The sequence below is a fragment of the Oncorhynchus masou genome, chromosome 13 (assembly GCF_036934945.1).
Source record: "Oncorhynchus masou masou isolate Uvic2021 chromosome 13, UVic_Omas_1.1, whole genome shotgun sequence".
Lineage (NCBI taxonomy): Eukaryota > Metazoa > Chordata > Actinopteri > Salmoniformes > Salmonidae > Oncorhynchus > Oncorhynchus masou.
This window is the reverse complement of record NC_088224.1, coordinates 41,723,773-41,744,169: the sequence shown is the minus strand read 5'-3', so window position 1 is coordinate 41,744,169 and position 20,397 is coordinate 41,723,773. Positions and strand designations below refer to the sequence as shown.

At 41.0% G+C, this 20,397-nt stretch overlaps 1 long non-coding RNA gene across 1 annotated transcript; it reads right to left on the bottom strand.

Annotated features, from left to right (window-relative positions):
- Positions 1-296: 296 nt before the first annotated feature.
- LOC135552348 (uncharacterized) lies at positions 297-19,242 on the bottom strand. The gene is made up of 4 exons (XR_010457422.1): positions 19,129-19,242; positions 17,532-17,587; positions 12,979-13,128; positions 297-12,873 (listed from the first exon to the last, which is right to left on the bottom strand). It is a non-coding gene; the product is annotated as an uncharacterized LOC135552348 (long non-coding RNA).
- Between the last annotated feature and the right edge of the window lie 1,155 nt (positions 19,243-20,397).

Below are 20,397 nucleotides of genomic sequence, written 5' to 3'. Positions count from 1 at the left end.
AACAATGCTTTTCCACGTCGTAAGAGTAGTACAACATAGTTTATCATTGCATAATAAATTGTACTGACACAAAAAGATTCCACCATGTCAAACGACCAAACATCTTGTTTCCACCACACCTGTCGTGATTATTTTTTATATGGCATGACTTTCCTTGCATAAATGGAAACGTGCTTACTGTGGAGAAACGTGCTTACTGTGGAGAAACGTGCTTACTGTGGAGAAACGTGCTTACTGTGGAGAAACGTGCTTACTGTGGAGAAACTCGGCACAAAAGTCAGTCAAGATACTCCTGATGTAATGTCAACTTTTATTGTCAGACTACTGTAAATCAAAAGTAAAAAGCAAAACACATTTTGCATTGATAATGAGACAGTGACTAAAGAATGAAAACTTACCAGCACAGAATCAATAACTAATATTTTATCACATCTTTGTGTTACAATTACATTTCAAACATTTTCATACTCATGTTGTACGTGCACACAGTGCCTAAATATTCAATGAGTAATACTTACTGAATGTCCAATGAAATCTCTGACATTTAAAAATGACTGATTTTCTATAACGTGCCAAACAACCTTCCAAAAATCAAAGATGTTTAAGTAATCATCATTACCAGACTATTGACTGTTTGGAAAGCAGATCTAACAGTTTCCCCAAAGGATGCAATTAGTGTGCGTTATCAAATGTGCAATATATCCCATGTTAAACATAATAAAAAGAGAGACACTCATGGTGTCTGTGTACATAAAGCTCTTACAAAAATAGAACAAAGAAAACTTTGCCAACAGCAGCAGGACAGATTTGAACAGTGGTGTAAAGTACTTAAGTAGTACTTTAAAGTATTTTTATGGGGTCTGTACTTTACGATTTATATTTGACAACTTTTACTTACTACTACGTTCCTAAAGATGATCATTTACTTTTTACTCCATACATTTTCCCTGATACCCAAAAGTACTAATCACATTTTGAATGCTTAACAGGACAGGAAAATGGTCCAATTCACACACTTATCAAGAGAACACGTGGTCATCCCTCTGCCTCTGATCTGGCAAGCTAACTAACACAAATGCATCGTTTGTAAATAATGTCAGTGTTGGAGAGTACCCCTGGCTCTCCTACATTTTTAAAACAAGAAAATGGTACAGTCTGCTTTGCTTAATATAAGGAATTTGAAATGATGTACACTTTTACTTTTGATACTTAAGTGTATTTAGAACCAAATAATTTTACTCAAGTAGTATTTTCCTGGGTGACTTTCACTTGAGTAACTTTCTATTAAGGTATCTATCATTTTACTCAAGTATGACAATTGGGTACTTTTTCCACCACTGGATATGAATAATTGTTTAAAGTATGACAAGTTTGTAATCAATTCAAAAGGCACATTCTTGCAGTAGTGTACAAAGCATTAAGAACACCTGCTCTTTCCATGACAGACTGACCAGTTGAAAGCTATGATCCCTTATTGATGTCACTTGTTAAAACCATTTCAGTCAGTGTAAATGAAGGGAAAGAGACAGGTTAAAGAAGAAATGTTAAGCCTTGATACAATTGAGACATGGATTGTGTATGTGTTCCATTCAGACGGTGAATGGGCAAGACAAAAGATTGAAGTGCCTTTGAACAGGTTACTGAACAGGGTATGGTAGTAGGTGCTAGGAGCTGCTGGGTGTTTTTCACAGGTGGGGGGGGGGGGGGGCAATTCAATATTAGGAAGGTGTTCTTAATGTTTTGTACAATCAGTGTGAATATGAATATATAAAAAATAAAAATAAACAAAGGTTAACGTTAAATGGATAATCCACTCCAGGAGTGAAACTCCTGTCAATTTGGTGATGGTTTGTTAATCCCTATTTCCAAAAAGACTATCATATTTCATAACGCCTTTAAAAATATCCAATATGCAGAAATTGCTTTGCCATTTCCTGGTTGAAATTTGTTTTAGATTTTGCATAATTGAAGTTTGTGACAAAACAAGCAAGTGTAGAAAATTGTACCATCCAAACCGCTTTTTAGTAACAAAAAGGTATTGTATTTTCAGCTGTTTGAAGCTGGTGTAAAAAAAAAGAAGTAAAAGACCAAAAATAGAACGTGAAGTATAGAAATTCTGCACATAGAACATATCTTTATTTATTTTTTACTTTATTTAACTAGTCAAGTCAGTTAAGAACAAATTCTTATTTACAATGACGGCCTACCGGGGAACAGTGGGTTAACTGCCTTGATCTTGTCAGCTCAGTGATTTGATCCAGCAACCTTTCAGTTACTGGCCCAACGCTCTAACTATTAGGCTACCTGCCGCCACAGGTAAACACTAGGATATCTACCACTTCTTAGACTTGCGTTCAAGTACACAGTGCACCGTCAGATCAATATCCTTTCCTCCAACTACGTACCAATGGACCTTAGCAGCACAGGTCCATTGTGTTGCATTCACAACCTCACTCACTGTTTTGAGCAAGACAAAATCTCTACCAGGTTGAACATGGTGAGATTGTAACTCTAAAATTGATAGTGCAGTGTTTGAGATTTTACAGCTAACTAGCTACTTCACATGCTGATATTGACTTTAGTAATATTGTGTATGGTTATGTTTTCTAGCAAGCTAGCCAGCCCTCCTGTCTGGAGAGAAGTGTAGTTGACTTTAGCTCCAAAAAATGTCTGCAACAATTTTCAAGTTGCTTCCTACCTTAACATAACGACGAACATACATATTGGGGTTATTTAACAATGAAAATCATAGGAATTAGTGGTTTGGAGTGAATTATTAATTTAACCATTGCTATAGCTATGAAGACAACCATGGTTAACTCTGAAACTTATTTAGTACTCATCAAAAACAATGATATACAGTCCAGTCGGAAAGTATTCAGTCCTTGACTTTTTCCACATTTATTTTAAAATGGATTAAACAAAACATTTTCCTCATCAATGTACACACAATACCCCATAATGACAAAGCGAAACAGGTTTTTAGAAATGTTTGCAAATGTTATAAAAAAACAGCAATATTTTCACAAGCATTCAGACCCTTTGCTATGAGACTCAAAATTGAGCTCAGGTGCATTCTGTTTCAATTGCTCATCTTTGAGATCTTTCTACAACTTGGAGTCCACCTGTAGTAAATTCAATTGATTGGACATGATTTGGAAAGGCACACATCTGTCTATATTAGGTCCCACAGTTGACAATGCGTGTACGAGGGAAAACCAAGCCACGAGGTCAAAGAAATTGTCCGTAGAGCTCTGAGACAGGACTGTGTCGAGGCACAGATCTGGGAAAGGACACCAAAAAATTTATGCAGCATTGAAGGTCCCGAAGAACACAGTGGCCTCCATCATTCTTAAATGGAAGAAGTTTGGAACCACCAAGACTTTTCCTAGAGCTGGCCACCTGGCCAAACTGAGAAATCGGGGGAGAAGGGCCTTGGTCAGGGAGGTGACCAAGAACCCGATGGTCACTCTGACAGAGCTCAAGAGTTCCTCTGTGGGATGGGAGAACCTTCCAGAAGAACAAACATCTCTGCAGCACTCCACCAATCAGGCCTTTATGGTAGAGTGGCCAGACGGAAGTCACTCCTCACTAAAAGGCACATGACAGCCCATTTGGAGTTTGCCAAAAGGCACCTAAAGGACTCAGACCATGAGAATCAAGCTTCTCTTGTCTGATGAAACCATGATTGAACTCTTTGGCCTGAATGACAAGAATCACATCTGGAGGAAATCTGGCACCATCCATATGGTGAAGCATGGTGGTGGCAGCATCATGCTGTGGGGATGTTTTTCAGCAGAAGGGACTGGGAGACTAGTCAGGATCAAGGGAAAGATGATCGGATGAAAACTTGATCCAGAACGCTCAGGACCTTATATTGGAAGAACCTTCACCCCAACAGGATGGCCCAAAGCACACAGCAAAGACAACACAGGAGTGGCTTTGGGACAAGTCTCTGAATATCCTTGAGTGACCCAGCCAGAGCCCAGACTTGAACCCGATAGAACATCTCTGGAGAGACCTGAAAATAGCTGAGCAGCGACACTCCTCATCCAACCTGACAGAGTATGAGAGGATCTGCAAAGAAAAATGGGAGGAACTCCCCAAATACAGGTGTGCTAAGCTTGTAGCGTCATACCCAAGAAGACTCCAGGCTGTAATCACTGCCAAAGGTGCTTCAACAAAGTACTGAGTAAAAGATCTGAATACTTGTAAATGTGATATTTCATATATTTTTTTATACATTTGCAAAAATACATTTTAGAATAAGGCTGTAACATAACAACATTTGGAAAAAGTAAATCGGTCTGAATACTTTCCGATGCAAATGTCCATTAGTGGAAAAAAATACATTGATTTTCACTTCACCCCCCTGGCATGATGTAAGTAATGCTCATGTAGCTCTGAGACGTCACTAAATCTTACCCAACAATCAGCACACTCAAAGCCAATCTGCTGTTTTTTGCCCCTTGATATCACAAATGTTGTTGAGGCTCTAAAGAAAGCATCATCATTACCCATAGACTTTTTCCATCTTTGAGGTGGTACATTCTGATGACCTTTATCCAAGGGACATGGTGGTTCATGAGTCGGCATGTGTGGGGTGTCTGTTTTTGGCATACATTGAGTAGGTTCATAAATAAGGACACATGAGGGGCATGAGCACTGAGGTAGATCCGAGTTGTTTGCCTCACAACAATTATTGCTAGGGCTGGTTCGCCCTTCATGTTCAAGGGACACAGTGTTACAGGGCGAGTCGTGGACTGAGGATAAGCTAAAGTTTAGAATCTCTTGGGGCTCTTCTTCTGTGTCCGAAACAATGACCGGTGGCTGTGAGGATATTTTAGGGACGACATAGAGACGATCAGGGTGAGGATACCTATACATGTTCCTTTTCTTTGGCAGAAGAAGACTAGGTACTGTCGTAGGGGATAGAGGGGTGACTCTCGCTCTTGGTCTGTTTGAGAGCTTGGAGGTCAGGGAAGCAGAAACTACATTTGCTGAACTGCTATATGTTTTCTTCCCCCCTATAAGATGGCAAACCTGATGGGCTTGGAGCAAGTCTGTGGTTGTAAATCTGGCATTACATTTTCTACAGTGATAGGGAAACCGAAGTGGTTCCAATGGCCCTTCAGGGACAGGGATAACAGGGCGGGCTTTGTGAGCCTTCAAGTGATTCTTTAAGGCTAGGTAACTAGGAAATGGGAGCTTGCAAGGGAGACAATAGTGCGAGCTAGCAGCTCTGTGTAACAGACGATGTCTCTCCAAATTTCTGAAACTGATGAAACCCTTTTCACACGTGTCACATTTCAGGCTTTCACACGGCTGGTGATTTTCGCACAGATGGGTATTTAAGTCTTCTTCCGTGATATAGTTTTTGGGACATAACGGACAAACATAGGGTCTCTGCGCTGCATGTCCCTGCATGTGCTCCCTATAGGAGCCTAAGAAGCGAAACTCTAAATTGCACTGAGTGCATGAGAAGCTACAGCGTTTTTCTCTGTGTCGTCCCTGATGCAACCAGAGCTTATTCCACCGGTTAAAGGATTTTCCACATTGTCCACGGGGATATCTGTCACAAGGAGCATGGGTCTGAAAACGAGAGTGAAAACCTGAAGGCTGTTGAACCACACATACTGAATTACAGCTCATTACAGAGGGGGCCAATATGGCAGAACTTGCACACATGGAGTTTGAGGGAGAAGGTCGATTTATCGCTAACCCATTACCTGGGATCTGGCAAGCAGGTTTGGGGTTTTGTGGAAGCACATCTGAGGAATACTCCTCCATAGTTTCCAGAGGTGGCAGGGGCTCAGGCTCCTTGCATTTAGGATGTTGGTCATCAGTAGATAACATTTCCTGATTAGCATTGTACAGAAAATCTATTTCAGTCACATGCATCGGATGTTGCAGAGATTGGGGTTCATGCCAGACCTCTGACAAGGACGAATTGCATGCCCTCTCCTCTCCACTTGATTTGCAGCACACTCTACAATGAACACATAATTCAGGAACCTCGTACCGTTGTCCACAGATCTCACAAAGGTTTGGCTTGTTATTAGTGTGTGTTTGCAGATGAAGAACGTACTGACACCAGTGACGATTAAGTTGTTTGCAAATCTGACATTTAAAGTACATTGGGGTATTAATCTGCCCATCAGCCCTTTGCTCCACCAGGAACCCCTCAATGTCAACCTTGTTTCCATCCCCTTCGTCTCTCGCCTCAAAACACACTTTGGAGACTTGATGTGTGCGCAAGGATGAGAAGTCGCTAAAGGCCTGACCACAGTGGTTACAGAAGAAAGGCATCTCTCCTGAGTGCATATGGGAGTGGGTTTTGAGCTCCCTAAGCAGAACAAAGCCTTTTCCACACACAGAGCAAGCATACGGTTTAACAGGCCAGTGTGTTTTTTCATGTGCATTGAAACTTGAGAACGTGATAAACATCTTGCCACAGACTTTGCAGGTGAAACGCCTCACTCCACTGTGTGTTTGTAGGTGCAGCTTCAATGTGGCCTTACTGAAAAAATATTTAAAACAAGTGGAGCATCGAAGGAATTTCCTGCCATTAAGAGTGACTGGGGACTCTATGTAATCAGTGTAAGGGTGGATCTGGATTTCTTTGTCTCTTCTTGTTTTATTAATCAAACTGAACCTCTTGGTACCCTTCATGTGGATCTTGAAATGATCAATCAAGTCATCTTTATTTGGAGACTGAGTGATGCAACATGGGCATTGAATGGGCCCATGTTGTTTGTGGATGTTTGAGTGTGATTTGAGTTTGGAGAGATGAGCAAAGCTCTTGCCGCACTTTTGGCAACTGTAAGGCTTCTCACCTGTGTGAATGCGCTTGTGAATTGTGTATGCGGTTATGTGACGGAATGAGCGACTGCAGAAATGACATGACATAGGTTTCCTTGTCTTAAGATTGTGTAGGAGTACACTTGAATGCTGCAATTTAGCACAAGCTATTAGGGGTTGATCGCCACAGTTGATCTCCTTCTCCGCACAAACTCGATTGTAGTTCGTTCTACATTCTTTCTCTTGTTCAACACTTTCCAATGTGTCATTTTCTGTTAACGAATTACAGAGGCTAGAGTTGAATGAGAGTCCAGTGTTGTCAATGGAAGACTGAACAAACACCTCAAGCGTACCCCCGCAGTTCACTTTGGAGAGAGGTCGTTTGGATTTCACTTTTGTAGCCCATCCAGTTTTATTTCTCCTGCGTCTCTTCTTCACGGCAGTCACTTTATGAGGTAATTTTGTGAGAGGGGTTGTTAATGGGGTAGACTCAACTTGCTGGATTCCTTGTGTCGCCCCTGCATCAACAGAGAAAATAGTTCCCGAAGTTTCGATTTCTTGCACTGAAATACTGTGGGAATTAGTCACAATTGGGAAGAAAATGTTGCTGGACACATCAGTGATCTCCCATATGTCGTCTTGCTGTTGTTTAAGAACAAGGTCTTCATTCTTCATTGCCACAGATGCTCTAGTGTGCCTTCTTGAAGTTGTTGACATTGGGTTGAATTTGTGCATTTTCCCTCCCTTAGAAGTTCCCATTGATTTGCAGCTCTGCGTCTTGTTCACTGAAAGTTTTCTGCTAGTGTTTGACTTCTGCTGTTCACATGACCACTGTTTTGCCATTCTCATCAAGGTACTTTTCTTGAATGGCCGACCACGTTTCTTTTTCAGTGCTGCTATGTTGGTCTGTAAATCTAGCCACACCATCTCTTTTACCACTGATGTGGCCACTGTCTTTTCTTCTGTAATTGTCTTGGATTTGATCTTACCCTTGTTCTTCACCCTCGGAGTCCCTAGTAAGGATGAGTCCGGTATTTCAGATCTATCACTAAGATCATCTTTAAGATTTAGAACATTTATATCTGCATTAACAAAATCAGCACTGCTGCTGTCAACTTTTCGTTTTCTGTGTTTTTCTGATATATTGCTGAGACACAGAGACATTTCTTCTGGGGACATATTCATGCATTGCTGGTCACTGGGGATGTTGGGGGTGGATGCAATTTTTTGCACTCTTTTACCCTTGGCAATACGACCACCTTTTTTATGTTTGGGAATTACAGCACTGATTGGGTCTATTGCAATAGATATAGAGTCCCCTGCTTCATCTATAGGGACTTGTAAAACTAATTTGTCATCTGCTAATGCATTGCCATCTTTCACCTTCACATTGTCTGTTTGGAGAATTTTGCCTTTCTTCCCTTTGCCGTTCTTTTCTTTTCCCCTATTTTCTAGACTTTTCTCTTCCTCAATTAGTTCCTCTTTTACAAATGCTGATAAGAATTTAACACACACTTTGTCATCATCTGTGATATTCTTATCAATACCGGTTCTTTTTGGTCTCTGAGACTTTTTCTTCTTTGGAGGCCTCCCTATTTTATGCGGCCTTTTATCTGTACAAAGAGAACTCACTAATTCAGTAAGCTGTCCTTGTGCTGCAGTTGAGGACACGGTTGTTGATACAGGACTGGTAGGTTGATTAGTGAGATGTGATGTAACTGATAAAATGGCTTGATCTTGCATCAAGTCAGTTGTGATATGTGAATTCGATTTAGAGGGCCGTCTGGAATGTCTGACATTGGATATTGGATGGTTTGATCCAGTATTTCCATTACTCGCTTTGGAGCCTTTAGGAGTATCAAGAATATTCTGAACCTGGTCCACATGTGTGAAAGGGGTAGCCATTACAGAATATCTATATTCCACTCCAAGAGATGGTTTTGAACTTGGTGGGGTTGGAGTTTCAGTGATCTTTGAGCTTTGCTTGGACAGTATTTTCCTTTTTCTGCATGTTTTTGGCTTATTTGTCATTTCCATTTCTGGCATGATATGCTCTATTCCTGATTCTGTCTTTGCCGCCGATACTAGCAAAGAAACTTGTTGTGAATCATTGTGGCCATGCTGTTTTAGCTGGCTATCTGAAGTAGTAGATTCTACTTGTTCTGGTTTGGAAACACTGCTGTCCTCTTCTTTTAGCTTCTTTCTTGGCCCCTTACGTTGATGTGGTTTGTGGGCCGCTGTTTCCAAATGATCACCGGTCACTGATATCACTTCTTCCTTTTCATGCTTTCCTACATATTTATTGGTTTTTACATCTCCCTTTCCTCCTTTCTCTGCTTGGGTAAAGTGGGAAGGTATTTCAAGACATCCATTTTCTGCTCCAATAGAAGGATCTGAAGTTATTACAGCAGCTTTCTTAGCATTTTTAAATAGTTTCCCTTTACTGCATGCTTTTGACTTAATTTTTGTTGACATTTTGGGTTTGGCATGCTTCAAGCCTGATTTTGTCAGAAAATAATATTGAGGTAACATACAATGGTTATTCTGTTCCAACAGGTTATCCGAGGCGAGAAATGCTGTTTGTTCCAATGCAGAAATATTACTGGTCTCTCCTTTAAACTGTTTTTGTTGTCCATTAGGTTTGAGTGGTTTGTGGAGATCCTCAATCAGGGAGTCTATCACTGCTTCCACTTGTCTTATTCGATCAGGACATCTATGTTCCACTACAAGAGATGGATCCAGAGTTGATGTAGAAACATTGCTGGCCTCTTCTTGTAACTTTTTTTGTCGATCCTTATGTTTAAGCAGTTTGTGGAGATTCTCATTCACTGAGTCAATCAATGCTTCCTCTTCTCTCCATTGATCCATTTCAGGACTTTTATGTTCCACTTCAAGGGAAGGATCCAGAGATGACACCTGTGCTTTTTCAGCTTTTTGTGAAGATCTTTTTCTTTCTTTACAAATATTGGAATTCTTCTTAACTGTTGACGCATGCATTGTGTCAGATGTAGGAACTGAAGTTTGCATAGCTGCTTTCTTAGGATTTTTTGAATAGCTTTTGCAGGTAAGTTTGTCTTTCATTAATGTTTTTGACTTGTTTTTTGTTGACGTTTTGGGTATTGCATGTTTCAAGCCTGATTTTGTCTCTCCGGATGACATAAAAGAAGATTGAGGTAATGTACTATGGTTATGCTGTTCCAACAGGTTATCCGAGGCAGAAAAGGTGGTTGGTTTTAACGGAGCAACACTACTGGCGTCTTTTTTGTGGAGATCCTCCATCACGGACTCTATCACTGCTTCCATTTGTCTTATATGATCCACTTGTGGCACATCAGGAGTTCTATGTTCCACTCCAAGTGAAGGATTCAGAGTTAATGCAAGAACATTGCTAGCCTTTTCTTTGATCTTTTGTCTATGACTCACATGTTTCAGTGGTTTGTGGAGATCCTCAATTACTGACTCTATCACTGCTTCCACTTGTTTCATTTGATCCACATGTGGCACATCATGACATCTATGTTCCACTCCAAGGGAAGGATCCAGAGATGGCACCTGTGCTTTCTCAACTTTCGGTGAAGTTTTTTTTATTTCCTTACACGTTTTGGGATTTTTCTTCCTAATCGTTCTAGGTGTCAGGTATAATGTGTCAGATTGTGTCTTAATCTTTGATGGCAGCAAAGGCGTTTCCTGAGATGCACTGTGACTTTGCACCTGGCAATCTGAATCAGGAAGGACAGTTTCATCAGATAATGGGACAGCTGCCTTTTCTGTACCTTTTTTATTTTTAACCTCACGCTTCCGTGTGTTCTGGGATTGTGGCACAGTTGGGCCTGAAGTCTTGGAATACACCTCATCCCTATTAGTTTGGGTATGTATATCTCCCTGAGGAATTCCATTTGTACACAGCAATTCTGATACACCACGAGTTCCAGGCACCCGTTTGTATTTTCTTTTGGATCCAATGTCTTTCTTTGCTTCTTTACCATTCCCTGTAGAGACAATCTCAGCAAGGGCCTTGGAAACTACTGCAAATATTGGAGGATGTGGGACTGCAGTGGTCATGTGTTTGTTAACTTTTGTGTTTTTCTTCGGGGGTTTTCCACATTTGTGGCTTTCCTGTTGAGGTAAAATATCTGCACTACATAAAATAATTGGAGAGACCGTTGAGGAGATCAGAGTAGTGTCCTCTGATTTGAGTTCAATGAGATTGGATGGAACTGATAAAACTGATTGGGCGAGCGTGTGTGTGAGGACTTGCATCTTTTGAACAGTTTTTGGGGTAGTTTTACATGTTCTGTTGGATCTTCTTGAGGGGCTTGTAGGTGAATTTGATGCCAAGGTTTTTGTGTCAGTCTTTTCCTTCTTTACTTTTGACTTTAGGGGGTGATATGCAGGGAATGTTGGAACACACTCTTTCGTCATGCCACTATTCTCTGGATCATTAGTTCTGCCATCCTGTGCTATCGCTACCAGCTTATCCATTTTAAACAACCTATTTTTCTTGAATGGTCGACCAGCTTTCCGCTTCAATTTGAGCACATCCTCAATACTCTTTAGTCTTGAGCGCTCTTGAGTTCTTGGAGTCATTTCCCCCTGGTTTCCTACAGCTGATATGTTAGCAGTTACATTATCTTTGATTTCCCTCTTCATGTCACTTTGTGCCCCCTGATCTTTTTGAGTGATAAAATGCTTTGACTTGTCTGACATTATACCAGGACTTTTAATACTCCCTTCTGTAAAGTTTTTGGAGGGAGGTTCTCTTTTTTGGTGTTCCTTCACATTGTTCGTTACATCCAAGACAGAAGTGTCTGACAAGTATTTGGGCTCCATTTTTATATCTGATGACTGCAGTGGAGTCTCATCTTGAGAGAGTCCCAAACAATTTTTTTCTTGGGGTGTTGCATTGCAACTCTGTGACTGGGGGCTGCTCGGATTCATTCTGTTTCTTTTGAATGCCTGAGTTCTTCTATTTCCTCCTTTGGATAGCATCGTTTTATTTCTTCCAGTTCTCTTTTGTACTTTCAATGCATTCTCAGATGGCACCAAGGTGTTGTGTGTCAGAGCTCGTTCTATAGGAGAATATTGACCCTTTGTGACAGTGGTCAATTTCAGCGCAGACACTTCTGTTATTTTGAATTCTTCTTTTTGTGTGGTCTTTGAAGTTTTCTGTATCCTGGAGGGTTGGTTCAATTCCATAGAAATACTTGGCCCAGCTATTTGAGGTGCAGAAATGATGTCATCTGAATGTGCAATAGTAAGGTGGTTTGAAGAATCAGATGTTGAATTGCATCCAAACCATGTGTCACTTGAGGTAGTTGGGGGAAACATTTCATCCTTTTTCTTCTCTTTTGTTTGTTTGCGTGAGGGTGTTAGAGTGTCCTTATGGTGAGTCACCCCGTGTATTTCTGTGGCATCGGAATAGCGTTCTTGGCCAATTGCTAAAAGTTTAGCCATTTTCACTAGAGTTTTCTTCTTATATGGCCGACCAGCTTTTCGCTTTTGTTGCTTTTCAATCACAGGCAAACGGGTATTAAAGGACATTTTCTCTTTTCTTTTCTTGGTATCTGCAAGTGGTAACGTTTGATGGGAAACATCAGCATAGGTCTTCTCATCCACTACCTCTCTTGAATATCGTGCGTGGTCACTTAGAGAAGAGGCTGATAGCCCTTGAGTCACAGCAATCTTCTCTGTGGGTGAAAGTGTGACATTTCCTTTTATGTTTTTTGACAGACTGCTTGAAGAGGGGGGGAAAGAAACTATAGTGCCAACCTCCACTGCAGCAGAATCTCTCACTCTGATCTTTTTTACATCAAATTCAGAAGACAAAATACATATTTCCTGAACATTTGTTAGGCCCACGGGGCATGATCTTTCTGAGAAAGAAGGACACTTATCGTGGGTGACCTTTGTTGCCCTCCTCTCTGCCGCCTTTCGTTGAAGATCTTGAGCTATGATCTTTGAATGACTGTGGATGTCCGAAAAAGGAGCAGAGCCTTCATCATTCTTCACCTTAAATGCTGTCATGCTCTTATATGTCTTGTCAGTCAGGATCTCTTCTCCCACTCCTGTTCCCTTTTGACAAAACATTTGAATGAATACAAATAAGTGATTGTTATGGAGGTTGGAATAAGGTCTCGAAAACATCAATTGGAATACATTTATGTTTGTATGGCCCACCTTGTGTTCAGTGATTTGCTGACATGAACAGCTTGGTAAATGTCTAGCTGCATCTGTTTTGTAGTCTCCTGCTTCCTCTATGCTGTCCCAACTTTCCTCCATGTTGTCAAAGGCTTCCAGGAGAACTTGGTCAATAAGTTCATCTGCAACCTTCATATGACAAACATATATAAAATACATTGCCCACTATTTTCCAAACAGAGAAACACACAACCACTTACAGGGCATTCGGAAGGTATTCAGACTTTTTCCACATTGTTACATTACAGACTTAATCTAAAATTGATTTCAAATATTTAAGTCCAAATCAATCTACACAAATACCCCATAATGACAAAGTGGAAACTTATTTACATAAGTATTCAGACCCTTTGCTATGAAACTCAAAATTGAGCTCAGGTGCATCCTGTTTCAATTGCTCATCCTTGAGATCTTTCTACAACTTGATTGGAGTCCACCGGTGTTTAATTCAATTGATTGGACATGATTTGGAAGAGCAAACACCTGTCTGTATAAGGTCCCACAGTTGACAGTGCGTGTCCGAACAAAAACCATGCCACGGGGTCAATGAAATTGTCCGTAGATCTCAGAGACAGGATTGTGCCGAGGCACGGATCTAGGGAAGGGTACCAAATAATGTCTGCAGCATTGAAGGTCCCGAAGAACACAATGGCCTCCATCTTTCTTAAATGGAAGAAGTTTGGAACCACCAAGACTCTTCCTAGAGCTGGCCGCCTGTCCAAACTGAGCAATCGGGGGAGAAGGGCCTTGGTCAGGGAGGTGACCAAGAACCCGATGGTCACTCTGATATAGCTCTAGAGTTCCTCTGTGGAGATGGGAGAACCTTCCAGAAGAACAAACATCTCTGCAGCACTCCACCAATCAGGCCTTTATGATGGAGTGGCCAGAAGGAAGCCACTCCTCAGTAAAAGGCACATGACAGCCCGCTTACAGTTTAACAAAAGGCACCTAAAGGACTCAGACCATGAGAAACAAGATTCTCTGGTCTGATGAAACCATGATTGAACTCTCAGGCCTGAATGCCAAGCGTCACATCTGGAGGAAACCTGGCACCATCCCAATGGTGAAGCATGGTGGTGGCAGCGTCATGCTGTGGGGATGTTTTCAGTGGCAGGGACTGTGAGACTAGTCAGCATCGAGGGAAGATGAACAGAGCAAAGTACAGAGAGTTCCTTGATGAAAGCCTGCTCCAGAGCGCTCAGGACCTCAGCCTGGGGCAAAAGTTCAACTTCCAACATTCAGAGGTGGAAACTTTCCGTGGGAATTAACAGGAATATATGGGAATTAACAGAAATATATGCTAAATAATATTAATACAATGTAAATGTTTTTTTATTTTTATATATTGGATATATTTACCATATCATATGGAAACAGAAACCTTTTACCTTATCATAAGACATAATTGCAAATTATTAAATTCTTCCAATATATTAAAAAAAAAAGTTTTAAAATTGAACTTTAATTAAATGAATTGACTCTTCACATGGGATGATTTCACTGAACAACAAAAGGGAATATTGAATTATCCCCAAAGATCCATCGCATCTCCCAAAAATGTTTTCAACATACATCTGTAAAATGATAGTCTAGAAACTAAAGCTTTGGTTGTCATCCTCTCAGGCTTCCATGTCTCCTGGACATCCTCAATGTCCACCTCTTAAACATCAGAGTCTGAGGCCTCATCTTCACTGTCACTTTCCAACCTTGCTGAGGATGGCTCATTGTCAGGCTCAAACAGCCTCAAATTTTCCCAGATGGCCACCAATTTTTCACCCCTTGTATTGGTCAGCCTGTTGTGTGCTTTGGTGTGTGTGTTCCCAAACAAGGACCAGTTAGGCTCTGAGGCAGCTGATGTTGGTAGGATTTGGAGGATGGAGGCAACAGCAGAAAGAGCCTCAGATTGCCAAAGTCCCTTCCACCAGGTAGCTGATGAGATATGTTGGCACGACTGCCATATTGCTTCGCCACCCCAAAGCCCTTGCTTGGAAGTGAACTTCGCCAACCTTGCCCTCATCCAGAACAAGGTGGTGAGACACTGTAGTGATGACACCATAGGCCTTGTTGATCTCTGCACCAGACAGGATGCTCTTGCCAACATACTTGGCGTCCAACATGTACTCTGCTGCGTGTACTCTGCTGCGTGTATTGGCTTCAAGTCTTCACGCTTTTTGATGTATTTCAGAACTGCAGTTTCCTCTGCTTGGAGCAACAGTGAAGTGGGCAGGGCAGTACGGATTTCTTCTCTTACATCTGCAAGCAGAGTCTGAACATCAGACAGGATGGAATTGTCTCCCTCAATCTGTGGAATGGTTACTGCTATTGGTTTCAGGAGTTTCAGGCTGCTTACCACTCTCTCCCAAAATACATCATCCAGGAGGATCCTCTTGATGGGGCTGTCCATATCGGCAGACTGGGATATGGCCATTTCTTGGAGAGACTCTTTCTCCTCCAGGAGAATGTTAAACGTGATAACAACCCCCCCCAACGGGTGTTGCTGGGCAGCTTCGATGTGGTGCGCTCATTCTTCTCACTTTGCTTGGTGAGGTAGACTGCTGCTATAACTTGATGACCCTTCACACACCTAGCCATTTCATTGGCTCTCTTGTAGAGTGTATACATTTTTTTCAGTGCCATGATGTCCTTGAGGAGCAGATTCATTGCATGAGCAGCACAGCCAATGGGTGTTGTGAGGGTAGGACTCCTCCACTTTAGACCAAGCAGACTTCATGTTCGCAGCACTGTCTGTCACCAGTGCAAATACCTTCTGTGGTCCAAGGTCATTGATGACTGCCTTCAGCTCATATGCAATGTAGAGACCGGTGTCTGTTGTCCCTTGTATCTGTGCTATTGTAGAATACAGGTTGAGGGGTGGAGATGTAGTTAATTATTCCTTGCCCTCGAACATTCAACCACCCATCAGAGATGATTGCAATACAGTCTGCTTTCTCTATGATTTTCTTGAACTCTGATGAACTCTGCATCCAGCAAATTAGTAGAAAAGGCATGTCTGATTGGAGGGATGTATGCTGGGAGAATAACATTCAGAAATCTCTTCCAATACACATTGCCTATGAGCATCCGAGGTGAACCAGTTGCATACACAGCTCGAGCAAGACATTCATCAGCCTCTCTGACTACGTTCCTCCATTGAGTCAAAAAAAACTTCTGATTCCAGGAGGACCATGAGCTGTTGCCATCGATAAGGTGCCTGATTCATAAATTTCACCTCAAATAGAAGTAGAGGGACTTTTGTGAGAGGTTGCTTGTTGTGAGCGCTGACGGAACTTTATGCACTTGGCCAGATGATTCTGCATCTTTATTGCATTCTTCACATATCATTTGGCACAGTATTTGCAAATGTACACAGCTTTTCATTCTACATTAGCTGCAGTGAAATGCCTCCACACATCAGATTGTGCCCATAGCATTTTCCTGTAAAGATTAGAAAAGAATGAGTAAAAAAACAAACAAATACAATTCCATGTACAGATAAATGGTTAAGCAGTTAGATTAAACAATTCCTTTGTAAGATAAATGTTTTAAAATGAAACATGTTTAACACTCAGTTAGCAGGCTCAAGCAAGCTAAAAACCACATGGTAGCAAAAACTAGCTATAGTTAACAAGTTAGAAATGATTTAAACACAAGTTGCTGTAGGCTACTATTTACCAGTTAACAAAAAAGCATGTATGTCATATAAAATATATTCACCCCACCCAGTATTGTAATCAGAACTTACCAGAAAGCATGTAGTCCTTGGCTCAGACAGTGTAGTAGTGTGGGCTCAATAACATCTCCTTAGTGAGCAAGATCTTGAGAATCGGCTTTACATGTGATGGAAGAATGCACTGTGCATGCAGAGGGTTGCAATTCCATAGAATTGGGGATAGTTAAACCAAAATATGCCACAGGACCTAGAATTGCCTTATGTGTATCCCACTAAAAAGGTTCACTGTTATAAGCTAAATTGTTTGAGGAATTTAAGCTAAATTCCCTAAATTCCTGGGCTAAACTTTCCATGGAAAAGTTCCCTGAAAGTTTCACACTCTTTGCAACCCTGCCCAGCCAGAGCCCGGACTTGAACCTGATCGAACATCTCTGGAGAGACTTGAAAATAGCTGTGCAGCGACATTCCCCATCCAACCTGACAGAGCATGAGAGGATCTGCAGAAAATAATGGGAGAAAGTCCCCAAATACAGGTGTGTCCAGCTTGTAGCGTCATACCCAAGAAGACTTGAGGCTGTAATCGCTGCCAAAGGTGCTTCAACAAAGTACTGAGTAAATGTACAATCATTTTGAAAAACCTGTTTTTGCTTTGTCATAATGGGGTATTGTGTGTTGATTGATGAGGGAAAAAAATATTTAATCAAAAGTCTAGGGGTCTGAATACTTTCCGAATGCATTGTATAGAAGTAGCACTTATATCAGTGCTATTGTATGGGGGGAAAATGGAACATTGGCAATGGCATCATCATGATTAAAATAGCCTTCTAGGCTACATCATTTATAAATTATTAAATGTACTCACTGCAGATCATATCCAGACTCATTCAGTTATCCTGGTTGCTCCTTGATTGGCTATTGCTTAAATATAAGAATAAATACATTATTATATAACATTTGTAAATGTTGTAACTTTTGTTGTAGAATGTCTGATATAATATATCAAATGATGTGACGTTAGTACAGTAATAATGTAGCCCAAAAGCCGGCAGATGGCGTTATTGAGGAGTTTCATTTTACCGTGCACAGGGAATTTATGCAACTGGCTATACACCCATATCTCCATGAACCGGTTCGTACATAAAACATTCTCGATTCAGGCTGCAAAGGCGTCAATTTCCTCCTTAACTCAAATGAATGGCGAGAAGGCAGAAAAATGTATGACCCACCATGCTACAGTGGCTAATGCTAGTCCCAGATGTTGCGTATAGCGTTCAGCCAATCAGGTTGCAGTAGTCTGAATTTTCACTACTGGCAGTGATAGTTTTCAAACACTACTGTGGACAGGGACTAGCAATAGCCACACCACTGTAATATGGTGGTGCAAAATGGTGTTTCATATAGAAAGTATGCATATTTTCCCCATTATTTTACACCTCGCAATAAAGGAGGAAATTGACACCTTTGCAGCCGGAATGGAGAATGTTTCATGTACGAACCAGTCCACAGGGTCACGTGTGTATAACCCGTTGCATAGATTCCCTTCGGACAGTAAGATGAAACTAATAAATAGCACCATCTGCCGGCCTTTGGGCTAGGTTAAATATAATGCAGCAAAAAAAGTGGGATTTACTATGAACCAAATTTACCCTTGCACATTCCTAAATGGTGAAGCCCATGAAACACATGCATGCTCCTGACAACAACAAACAGTCCATATTATTCTACATATTGATTTTGTGAGTTCACACTTCTCTGATTAAAAACCTCTTAAATAAAAGTAACAAAATGTAATTGAAAATGTAATTTACATAATCCCCAAAAGTAATGATTTATCATGAGAGGGCTATAAACAATAACTAGTAATGCTGCATACACCAAGAAAGGTTAAAATCTCACATTTCTGGTAAAAAAAATAGTTATAAATTGCTGAGGTGTAGTCACTTTTCAGGACACAGAGCTCAAGTACACAGTACAAATATTAAATAGTAAGGCTTTAAATTACGTATTTTTTTCTAAATACAGTATAATCAATTTATAAAACCACTAACTTTAAGAATCCACCTTGCCTATAACTGTAAAATACATAGTTGCATATTTAGTGTCTGAAAATTAGCATATTTTCTGAAGGTCTCTTGATCAAAACGTCTGCCCCCATCGCTGTTAATGTCTCGCAGAGCTCCAGCCTGGCTACCTGAACTCGTCTTTTATCTCATCATTAACACTTCGGGATTTTGGCAATGATTCCCTTTATATAGTTCCCCCGAGTCAGATGAACTCGTGGATACCATTGTCATGTATCTGTGACCAGTATGAAGGAAGTTAGCAGTAGTTTAACGTGCTAATGCTAACTAGCGATGACTGAAAGTCTACGGGAATCTAGACTTCCCGTCAACGCGCTAACGCAGGGATACCGTTACCATACAGCCCTCCCCCCGTTTCGTATGCATGGATGCACGTACCATTAGATAGACCAGTGAACTCCTGAAGTCTCCGATTTGCAAAATCACGAAGTCGAGATAAATTGTGGCAACACTGTCAAATACGTCCATTTCGACGGGCTTCTTCTTCTTTGGTATTATGGCGGTCCGAAAAAAAGGTTAGGTGCATGCCGCCACCTACTGTATTGGCTGTGTTACCTTTATTTAACCAGGCAAGTCAGTTAAGAACAAATTCTTATTTTCAATGACGGCCTAGGAACAGTGGGTTAACTGCCTGTTCAGGGGCAGAACGACAGATTTGTACCTTGTCATATGGGATATGAACTTGCAACCTTCCGGTTACTAGTCCAACGCTCTAACCACTAGGCTACCCTGCTACCCTGTGTATCAGCCTACTATTCTGTGTAATGAATTCATTACACTTTGCCCTACCAACTTCCCCTACACCCATTAAAAACCTCACCACTATTCCACTACTTTGGCCCTATCTGATCATACACCAGCCTGGGAGGACGGGACACGTATCGTTCAAAACACCTTAAATCTTATGGAGTAAAATCTCATATACCCAAGTACTTCTCTGCAACTGCCACCACAACATGTATCCTAAGTGCATCCTCAGTAATTCCTGCACCCATTCCTGTAGTACAGATGACAACCATGGCCATGAATGCCAAAAAAAAAAAAAAACTTTACTGAAGCACTTGTTATTTCTGTCACTATCTATTGGCCTCAGCCTACTCACAGCAGGGATCTTCTTAGGATCCCCCATCTTTCTCTACTACTCTCTTCACTGTCTGAGCAAACAACACTTATCGATATCATATCAAATTATACAATTTGGTGTCCACCACTATATGAAATAAATAACATATTTATATTTTAATTATTAAGCGTAAAGCTTCATTTTATCAGTCTGCTCTATCATTTAAGTTCAAAATCTTAACTTCTTTCAAGTAATTTCCTCTCTGTTAACTCATGTAAAACATAGTCTTGCATGCCATTGTGAAAAAGTGTATTCACATTGTCCTCTTAGAGAACAAGCACACATAAACACCACAACTGCTACTGTTTTTTTTTTTAAAGCAGAGGCTGCAGATCCGAGTTTATACCTACCACTTCTCTCTGAATGGACCCTCTCCCATTCGTCACGGGTCAATGGGCGTTTTCTCAGTATGCATATGCATCTCCAAGGACGTTCTCTTGAGTGGAGAGAGTGGAGAGTGCACAAAACATTACAATTGAGAAGCACTCACACTCCCCCTACTGTATTACCTCGCGCTGCACCTC